The sequence below is a fragment of the Symphalangus syndactylus genome, chromosome 18 (assembly GCF_028878055.3).
Source record: "Symphalangus syndactylus isolate Jambi chromosome 18, NHGRI_mSymSyn1-v2.1_pri, whole genome shotgun sequence".
In the NCBI taxonomy this organism is placed as follows: domain Eukaryota; kingdom Metazoa; phylum Chordata; class Mammalia; order Primates; family Hylobatidae; genus Symphalangus; species Symphalangus syndactylus.
Window position 1 is genome coordinate 102222590 of NC_072440.2, and position 10089 is coordinate 102232678.

At 47.1% G+C, this 10089-nt stretch overlaps 1 non-coding gene across 1 annotated transcript; it reads left to right on the plus strand.

The window, feature by feature from the left end:
- The first annotated feature begins 1314 nt into the window (after positions 1-1314).
- On the plus strand, positions 1315-1430 carry LOC129468719 (small nucleolar RNA SNORA26). The gene has a single exon (XR_008652797.1). It is a non-coding gene; the product is annotated as a small nucleolar RNA SNORA26 (small nucleolar RNA).
- The last annotated feature ends 8659 nt before the right edge of the window (positions 1431-10089 follow it).

The window sequence follows — 10089 nt, forward strand, 5'->3', positions numbered from 1 at the left end:
CCAGCACTGCTGGGGGACCCAGCGCACCCTTCACAGCTGCTGGCCTGGGTGCTAAGTCCCTTACTGCCCGGGGCTAGCGGGGCTGGCCATCCGCTCTGAGTGCGGGGCCTGCCAAGCCCACACCCACCCGGAACTCTAGCTGGCCTGCAAGCGCCATGCGCAGCCCCGGTTCCCGCCCGTGTCTTTCCCTCCACACCTCCCCGCAGGCTGAGGGAGCCGGCTCTGGCCTCGGCCGTCCCAGGAAGGGGCTCCCACAGTGCAGCAGCGGGCTGAAGGGCTCCTCAAGCGCGGCCAGAATGGGCGCCAAGGCCGAGGAGGCACCGAGAGCGAGTGAAGGCTGGGAGGGCTGCCAGCATGCTGTCACCTCTCACTACCTCAGTACCTTCCCTTCTCATTTTTCTTCTGCTAGGAGAAACTCCTACTTCTTTTTTTGAGACAGGGTCTCACGCTGTTGCCCAGACTGGAGTGCAGTGGTGTGATCACAGTTCACTGCAGCCTCCACCCTCTGGGCTCAAGGGATCCTCCCACCTCAGCCTCCTGAGTAGCTGGGACTACAGGTGTGTACCACCATACCTGGCTAATTTTTTTTTTTTTTTATAAAGATAAGGTCTTACTAAGTTGCCTAAGCTGGTCTTGAACTCCTGGGCTCAAGCAGTCTGCCTGCCTTGGTCTCCCAAAGTGCTGGGATTCCAGGCGTGAGCCACTGTGCCCGGCCCTTCCTTTGTATTTTGTACCTGTTATTACATGTTTCTCCAGTTACTTTAACTATTTAACCTATCTGTCTCTTCCACTGGCCCCTGAGCATCTTGAGGGTAGGGATTATGGATTATTCATGTCTATATCACTAAATGTATCACATGGTAGGTGCTCAACAAACATTTGTAGAGTTGAATCAAATGGAACATGTGGGGTGTACGCTTATGCAAACAGATTGAGCTTCTTTTCTGATAATTTCATTTTGGTGTAAGTTTGCTTTCAGTTTAACTAGTCAAAACATTTGGATAGCTATTCTTTTTTTTTTTTTTTTGGATAAGTATTCTTGAGTGGACTATAAATAGCTTTTAATTGATTTCTAGTGCTGATGCTGCAAAACTAGAAATCTAAGAGATTTTATCCTTTTATTAGAGTCTGAAGAAGAAAAAGAACAAGGGAGGGGAAATGCTTTTAACATTTTATCTGCCCCCTTTCCTGTGCCTTTTTTTTTTTTTTTTTTTTTGAGATAAAGTCTTTGTCATCCAGGCTGGAGTGCAATGGCGTGATCTCGGATCACTGCAACCTCCGCCTCCCAGGTTCAAGCGATTCTCCTGCCTTCCTGTGCCTAAGGTTAACACAGCCCTTAAAAGGCTAACACAGAAGGGCAAAGTAAGTCTCCATAAAACCCAGGGAAGACTCTGTGAACCCCTCTCTGGATCCTGTCTGGAGTCACAGCTGGAAAACAAAAACACATTTATCTGTTAGGAATAAAGAAATTTAGAAGAAGAAGAAAAGGAAAAATGATTTTCAGATCTAGTTTCTCGTTCTTCCAAAAGGAGGAATTTAAACATGAGGGAGACTAATTCATTTCCCCTTTTTACTTTGGGTTTCATAACTCAACAATCTTCCCTGAGGCCCCAGGTGAGAACAGTGAGTTAGCTATGAAGGCAGAAATAAGTAACTAAAGATCTTGGGTGGTTAATATTAACTGCCTTTTCTTTCGTGAATAAACCATACCACCTGGGATTAATGGGCAAAACACAGAGAACTATTAACTAAACCAGGGATTGGCAAACTTTTTCTGTAAGGGCCAGATGGTGACTATTTCTCAGCCATAGTGATGCAAAATCAGCCAGAGAAACATGCAAACAAATGGGCATGTGGCTGTGTTGCAATAAAACTTTATTTACAGCAACAGTTGGAAGTCAAATTTGGCTTGCTGGCTACAGATTGCTGACCCCTGAATGCAACACTCTATTTTCAGGTCTAAGTATTCCCATTCTCTTAAACACACCGTCTTAGCTCAGGATGCTCTAGCAGAATACTGCAGACTGGATGGCTTAAAGAATAAATGTTTCTCACAGTTCTGGACGCTGGGAAGTCCAAGATCAAGGCGCCAATAGATCTAGTGTCCTGCGAGGGCTGTCTTCCTGGTTTGCAGACAGCCTTCTTCTTGCTGTTTCCTCGCATGATGCAGAGAGAAGAAAGGGGTAAGCTCTAAAGTCTCTTCTTATATGGACACTAATCCCAGTCACGAGGGCTCCACCTCATGACCTAATTACCTCCCAAGGACCCCACCTCCTAATGCCAACACACTGGAGGTTAGGATTCCAACCTGTGAATTTTGGAGGAACACAAACCTTTGGTCCATAACACACAGCATGCTTATATAAAAGGAAGAGATGTCCACCAAAGTTGTAAGGTCCATATGTCACAGGGACCAAATTATTATTATTTTTGTTTGTTTGTTTTGAGATAGAGTCTCACTGTGTCGCCCAGGCCAGAGTGCAGTGGTACAATCTTGGCTCACTGCAACCTCTGCCTCTTGGGTTCAAGCGATTCTCATGCCTCACCCTCCAGAGTAGCTGGGATTGCAGGCGTGAGCCACCACGCCCAGCTAACTTTTATATTTTAGTAGAGATGGGGTTTTGTCATGTTGGCCAGGCTGGCCTCAAACTCCTGGCCTCAAGTGATCTGCCTGCCTCAGTCTCCCAAAGTGCTGGGATTATAGGTGCAAGCCACCGCTCCCAGCCATGACCAAATTATAAGTGAAAAAAACACACCTCTCAGGACTGGAAAGACATCAGATGAGGCCGGGAGCACTGGCTCATGCCTGTAATCCCAGCACTTTGGGAGGCCGAGGCGGGCGGGTAACCTGAGGTCAGGAGTTCGAGATCAGCCTGGCCAACATGGCAAAACCCTGTCTCTACTAAAAATACAAAATTAGTCAGGCATGGTGGTGCGTGCCTGCAGTCCCAGCTACTCGGGAGGCTGAGGCAAGAGAATCGCTTGAACCCAGGAGGCGGAGGTTGCAGTGAGCCAAGATCACGTCATTGCACTCCAGTCTGGACAAGAGGGAAACTCCGTCTCAAAAAAAAAAAAAAGATGTCAGATATGTGTGTCTGGATGGTAGAAAGCATGACTCACCTTCCACCTGGGTAGACATCCCCTCTCTTTATTCCTGGTGCCTTCAATGGCGTATCTGGCTTTCACTAACACCCTGTTTTACCCAGTCCCCACTGACTTTGAGCTGTGAGAGACCATGAAGGGAATGGGCTGAGATGTAGGGATTCGCTTTACACTTGGGAAGGCCACAAAGCTACACAGAAGCATGGGCTAGCTCCGTGACAGAGAAAGCCCAAGACAACCAACTAGAAATGTCAAATTTTAAAAATATGTAGGAATGACAATTTGCTTATTACCCAGAGAGATTTTATGTGACTACCATTAAAGTAACTTTTACCAAAAAGTATAATCACAATTATTAAGATCTTAGTTTCTAAGAATCTATTTAAGACTAAATCCACTATAAAACGTATTCATGTTTAAAACCTCCGAAGAGATACAGAAGGTTGATCTTTGACAAGTGCAAACCTAGACCGGGTACAGGAAACAGGGTCTTAGGACTGTAATCCCAGCACTCTGGGAGGCCAAGGCAAGAGGATCACTTGGGGCTAGGAGTTCAAGATCAGCCTGGGCAACATAGTGAGACCCCTACCCCTACAAAAAAAGAAAAAAAAATAGCTGGGTGTGGTTCCATGCACCCGTAGTCCCAGCTATCCAGGAGGCTAAGGCAGGAGGATCACTTGAGCCCAGGAGTTCAAAGCTGCAATGAGCTGTGATCGTACCACTGCACTCCAGCCTGCACAACAGAGTGAGCCTCTTGTTTCTTTAAAAGAAGAAGAAAACTGCAAAGTTGACTCCATTACTCTCCAGGGGAGCTGTGTGGCTCATAGAATCAAGTGCACGTTTTCTTACTTTGGAGTGTCAGTGAGGACAGCTAGGCTGTGCCACAGCAAGAAACAGCCCCCAGCAGAAATGACTTCTGACAGCAAAGGTTTGGCTGTCAGCTAGGCTAGAGGTCCATCACCAGCTAGCCAGGGGATCTGCTCCACGACTCCCCTTCCAGGACCCTGGTTGATGGAGCTGCCACTATATCGAGTGGTACCAGTTGCTGCAGCCAAGAGAAGGAGAATTTGGATGGGATCTTTCACCAGGATTGAATGCTCCAGGCCAGAAGTGACACCTGATCACACGGGGGAGGAGTGCCTTCCTGCTGTGTATCCAGGAGGAGATGTTTGAAGAACAGCATTCGGGGCTATCAGACATGGCATTTTGGATCTCTCCTATTTCTCCAGCCTCATCTCCCACGACTTGAACAGTTTATAAGAACATGATTAGGAATGTGTGTGTTGATCATGTGTGCGTGTTTAGGGGAGATGGAGAAATTCCCTGGCAAGAGAGAGGTTGGTTTACAATGAGATCATTACCCAAATCACTGAACTGCTCAAACTTCTGGGTTCATATTGTCAGAGAAACTAGTGGGGCTTTAGCTAGCCCATATTGTACCTTCCTCTAGGGGGATACAGCCCTGCTCCATGAGAACAGCTTGGTGAATGGAACATGACTGGCTTGCAGCCTCTATTTACTTCTTGGTCAGGCACTCTTGTTTAGTGAACAACCTGTACAACCCTACATGTAGGGTGACCAACTAATCTGGTTGACCACCATGACCTGGGAATATTCTCAGTTCTGGGGAAACAAAAATAGGTGGTCACTGTATTAGTCTGTTCTCACATTGCTATAAAGAACTACCTTTAGTAGTTCTTTGGGAGGCCAAGGCAGGCAGATCACGAGGTCAGGAGATCGAGATCATCCTGGCTAACACAGTGAAACCCCATCTCTACTAAAAATACAAAAAAATTAGCCAGGAGTGGTGGTGGGTGCCTGTAGACCCAGCTACTCGGGAGGCTGAGGCAGGAGAATGGCGTGAACCTGGGAGGCGGAGCTTGCAGTGAGCTGAGATTGCGCCACTGCACTCCAGCCTGGTTGACAGAGCGAGACTCCATCTCAAAAAAAAAAAAAAAAGAACTACCTGAGACTGGGTAATTTATAAAGAAAAGAGGTTGAATTGGCTCACGGTCCTGCAGGCTGTACAGGAAGCATAGCTGCAGAGGCCTCAGGAAACTTACAACCATGGCAGAAGGTGAAACAAGCCAGCACATCCTACATGGCTAGAGCAGGAGGAAGTAGGCAGGGGGACACACTTTTAAACAACCAGATCTCATGAAAACTCACTCACTATCACGAGAACACCAAGGGGGATGTCCACCCCCATGATCCAATCACCTCCCACCAGGGCTCTCCTCCAACACTGGGGGGAATACACTTCAACATGAGATTTGGGCAGGGACACAAATCCAAACCATATCAGTCACCCCACCTACATGGTGGCCCTGGGTAACGGTAATAGTTCCATATATTCAGAGCTCGGCTGGTCTATTCTGCTAGGTTTGTCATTTATTTGGGTACAGATAGCATAATGACAGAACCATGGGGTCTGGAGAGAGAGTGGCTTGAGTCCCAGCTCTGGCTGTCACTGGCTTCAAGACCTTAGGCCAGCTCCCCACTCTTCAGAGCCTCAGTTTTGCCATCTGTAAAATAGAGGCAGAAAATATCTATCTTACAAGATCTCTGTGAGGCTCATTTAACGAGCCACAGTCGGTAAAGGGTCAGGGCAGGGCCTGGTGGCCTCTCGAAGTGTCAGCTGTCCCCGTTGGGTGGAGGATGACTGGGCGGTGAAGGAAAGTTGCACTCCAGAGGACAGGCGATGGTGCAGCCAGGGGGACTTGTACAAATGTGCACAGGCATTAATCAGTAATCGCCATGAGCAGGCTGGGACTTCAACTCCACTTACCAAGTTAAACAGCTACAAATAAAAGAGCTAAGAGACGCTTTTAATATGTAACCTGGGCCTTGACTACAGCACTCTATTCCTTTGAGCTGATTAATTGACTGGTTGGTTCTCAGCTCTCTGATGAGAAGAAAGAACTTAAGCATCTTCCCAGGTGTCTGGGACCATGGGATGCATGTGTGCAGAGGTGACCACCCCCACAGGGCAGCTTCCACATTCGAGAAGTTGATATTCACAGTGGGGGGTTTGAGCTTGAAGTTGGACATTTTGTGTTTGTTGCACACTCTTTTTAGCCAACAGTATTTAAAGGTTAACCTCCGTAATAATTATTACATGTTAATGGTCAAATTTACACAGACTCAATTCCCTTTCCCAGCACTGCCCTCCCTCTCCCCTCACACCTTGTCCTCAGGATGATAAATGACCCCAATAAAGCCTAGGGTCCGAGTATGTTTTGAGTGGCCTCCAAATCTCACGCTCAAAACTGTGGGTTCATGGACAGGGGAGTCAGCTCACAGATCACTTTGTGTAGCAGATTTGCAAGGAGAAGGAAGCTTACGTTCACTGAGGCCAGCGGCTGTGGACACTGTACTGGACCTTTCTCAGCTGCTGTGTGCACAGCCCCTGGAGACAGGACAGTCCTGCCACACAAACATCATCCTACTTAGTGGGCCAGGGATGGGCACCAGAACCTCGAGTAGCTCCAGTTCAAGGCGGCCAGCTTCCCGCCTGCTCAGCTAATCGAAGCCTGTCCACCCCACCCCACCCCACCCCACAAACCCACCACCCCCTGCCCCCCCGGTCTAAATTCCTAGCCGGAGTAAAAATCCAATGGGAAAAGAGTCTTATACACACAGCAGCAGAGTGAAACCACATCAGCTACCTGGTCATTTTTTTTCTTAAATATAAGCAGGAGTCAGTGGGGGATGATGCCCTTGTCCCATGTAAAGATCTTAATCGCTCCTTAGGTCTGATGCCCACTTCTCACTCCCACCTCCTTTTATACCCGCTGACCGTGTCCCGGAGTCTCATCTGTCAGTCCATTGACCCCGTTTCCTCTCCAGCGTCTGTCGTCATGGCATAGACTGCAATTGCTCAGCCTGTGTCATCTGGCAGCTCTCTACTGTCAGCTTTCCATCTTTCAGAAATGCGTTGAAACATCTCCTTTGTGATTTTCCCTCCTTCTTACAACTCCTCCTCTATCCCTTTTTCTTTTATCTTAATTCCAGCAAAGTCACAAGTACCAAGAGAAGGCAACTCTGCACCCAATCTGCCATTTTGAGCCGGAAGCCATGAGATGCCTCTCAACGAGAACGGCTCTAGTCATGGAAAGTACGCATCATAAATTCCAGTGCTAAACCTTTTGTTTAGATGGGGTACAAGTCATTGTCATTTTACTGTCAGAATTTTTTACAGTGTTATAGAATGGGCCAAATCAGCCATGACCTGGACCTGCCAACCCTGCGGACCTCACGTATCTTATTTCTTAGTAAATATTGAAAGGAGTTCTGCAACTCATTAATTGTCCTTAATGAATAATGGTGATTCGCCCTTATATTTTGTTTTCCCCTCTTGATGCCGAAACCATGAAACCAAATGCAAAAGCTTGGACACTTTGATAAAGACAATAGCAATTATGTGGGCTGCTGCCGTCCAAACATATCAGCATTCATTAATAGCACTGTGGCTCTCTCAAGTTACCGATTAAGCATTAAAAATAGAAACATGGCTTGCTTATGTTTCAAATGCCGTCTCATTTATCACCCAAATGCAAATACTATCTGTCTGAATATTCATAAGAACCAGCACCTGCACAACATATCTTTCTTATGTAACGGCTTGGGAGTGCCATGAACGGTGGGAAACTGCAGGATATCTGAGCAGGGAGAGTAGATTCTGCGAGTCCTGAAGCAGGGGCCCTGCAGTGGGGTTTTGAAAGGTGGGTTGGTTTGGCAGGCCATTGTAATGACTGGTCCACGAGTCGTGGTGGGAGGAACTGGCTTCATCTGCAGATAGATGCCTGGCTACTCCTGAAGCCAAGGAAAACATCATTCAGGCGCCCGAGTCCTTCCAAAAAGTATCACCAACTGTAGTCCTCTTCCAAGGTTTAATTTAAGGAAAGGAAGTTCTATTTTCCCAGAGTTAAGCAGAGAGTTCCCAAACTGGGCTTCACCTTCCACCCACCATCACCAGCACCCACGAGCACTATCACCGCATAAAAGAGTCCTTCAGCTGCAGGTGTGCCTGCCAGCTATTTTCTTAAGAAGGATTACACCCCATTTCAATTCTTCAATATTCCTGAGACGTTGCTAACTCTTTTGGACAAAAATTCTTATTTATTTCTAGAGATGATCTTAGGGGCATTAGTCATGTGGAAAGCTTTTAGATTGTTTGCTTATTATGGGAAGCTTCTAATAAAATCAATCTGGGTTTTCAGCGTATTTGATGGAAGCCAGGTCTACAAATGTAGCAGATTTTAAAATGTTCTCTCAAAGTGGAAAGAATGCTGGCTCTGGCACTCCTCCCGCTGAAGCGGAGCTAATGACAAGTTTTGGGAAACAGTGTTGGAATCAAGAGTGGCCAGAAAAATTGGTTGCCCTGGGAGGTGAACGCAGGGAGCTGTGGATGTATTTAAATGTGAGTCACATGACTAGCTTCTATTTAGGCAGAAGCAAAACATGTTTTCCTTTAAATGATTAAACTGAGTGAACTGAGTGAATTTTCTTTAAACAAGAAAAATCTTGTTTCCCTCTAAATGTTGTTGTTCTTTGGGGTTTAAAGAGTTTCAAGACGAGATTTGTTTTCTTAAAAACTTATATCAATAGCTTCCAAACAAGACACATCTGTGGACTTAGCGCACCCAAATGACATCTGTGTTTGGCCCCACATCCTACACCTGGATGGTTAAGACGGCACATCAAAAAAAAGGGGGTGGGGAGAGGCCAGGCACGGTGGCTCACGCCTGTAATCCCAGCACTTAGGGAGGCCAAGACAAGTGGATTACCTGAGGTCAGGAGTTCAAAACCAGCCTGGCGAACATGGTGAAACCCTGTCTCTACTAAAAATACAAAAATTAGCTGGATGTGGTGGGGCACGCCTGGAATCCCAGCTGCTCAGGAGCCTGAAGCAGAAGAATCACTTGAACCCAGGAGGCGGAGGTTGCAGTGAGCAGAGATCGGGCCACTGCACTCCAGCCTGTGCAACAGAGCGAGACTCCGTCTCAAAAAAAAAAAGGCGGGGGGATCATGAATACTTTCTTTTTTAAATTTGTTTTTTCTTTTCTTTTCTTTTTGCTTTTTCTTTTTGTTTTTGTTGTTGTTGTTGTTGTTTGTTTTGTTCTGTGTGTTTTTTTTTTTTTGAGACGGAGTCTCTTTGGTGCCCAGGCTGGAGTACAGTGGTGTGATCTTGGCTCACTGCAACCTCCACCTACCGGGTTCAAGTGACTCTCCTGCCTCAGGCTCCCGAGCAGCAAGGACTACAGGTGCCCTTCACCATGCCCGGCTAATTTTTGTATTTGTAGTAGAGACAGGGTTTCATCATATTGGCCAGGCTGGTCTCGAACTCCTGACCTGAAGTGATCTGCTCGCATCAGCCTCCCAAAGTGCTGAGATTACAGCCTCATTTTTTTCTCTTCTTTTTCTTTTCTCTCTCTCTTTTCTTTGCCCTGCCCTGCCCTGCCCTACCCTACCCTACCCTTTCCTTTTCTTGACAGAGTCCAGCTCTGTTGCCCAGGCTGGAGTGCAGTGGTGTGATCTCAGCTCACTGCAACCTCCACCTCCTGGGTTCAAGTGAGCATGCCCAGCTAATTTTTGTCTTTTTAGTAGAGACAGTTTCACCATGTTGCCCAGGCTGGTCTCAAACTCCTCACCTAAAGTGATCTGCTCCCCTCAACCTCTCAAAGCGTTGGGATTACAGGCGTAAACCACCACGTCCAGCTAGATTATAAATACTTTCTTGTTCTTTTTTTTTTTTTTTTTTGAGACGAGCCTCACTCTGTCACCCAGGCTGGAGTGCAGTGGTGCAATCTCGGCTCACTGCAATCTCCGCCTCCTGGGTTCACGCCATTCTCCTGCCTCAGCCTCCCGAGTAGCTGGGACTACAGGCACCCGCCACCACGCCCGGCTAATTTTTTGTATTTTTAGTAGAGACGGTGTTTCACCGTGTTAGCCAGGATGGTCTCGATCTCTTGACCTCGTGATCCA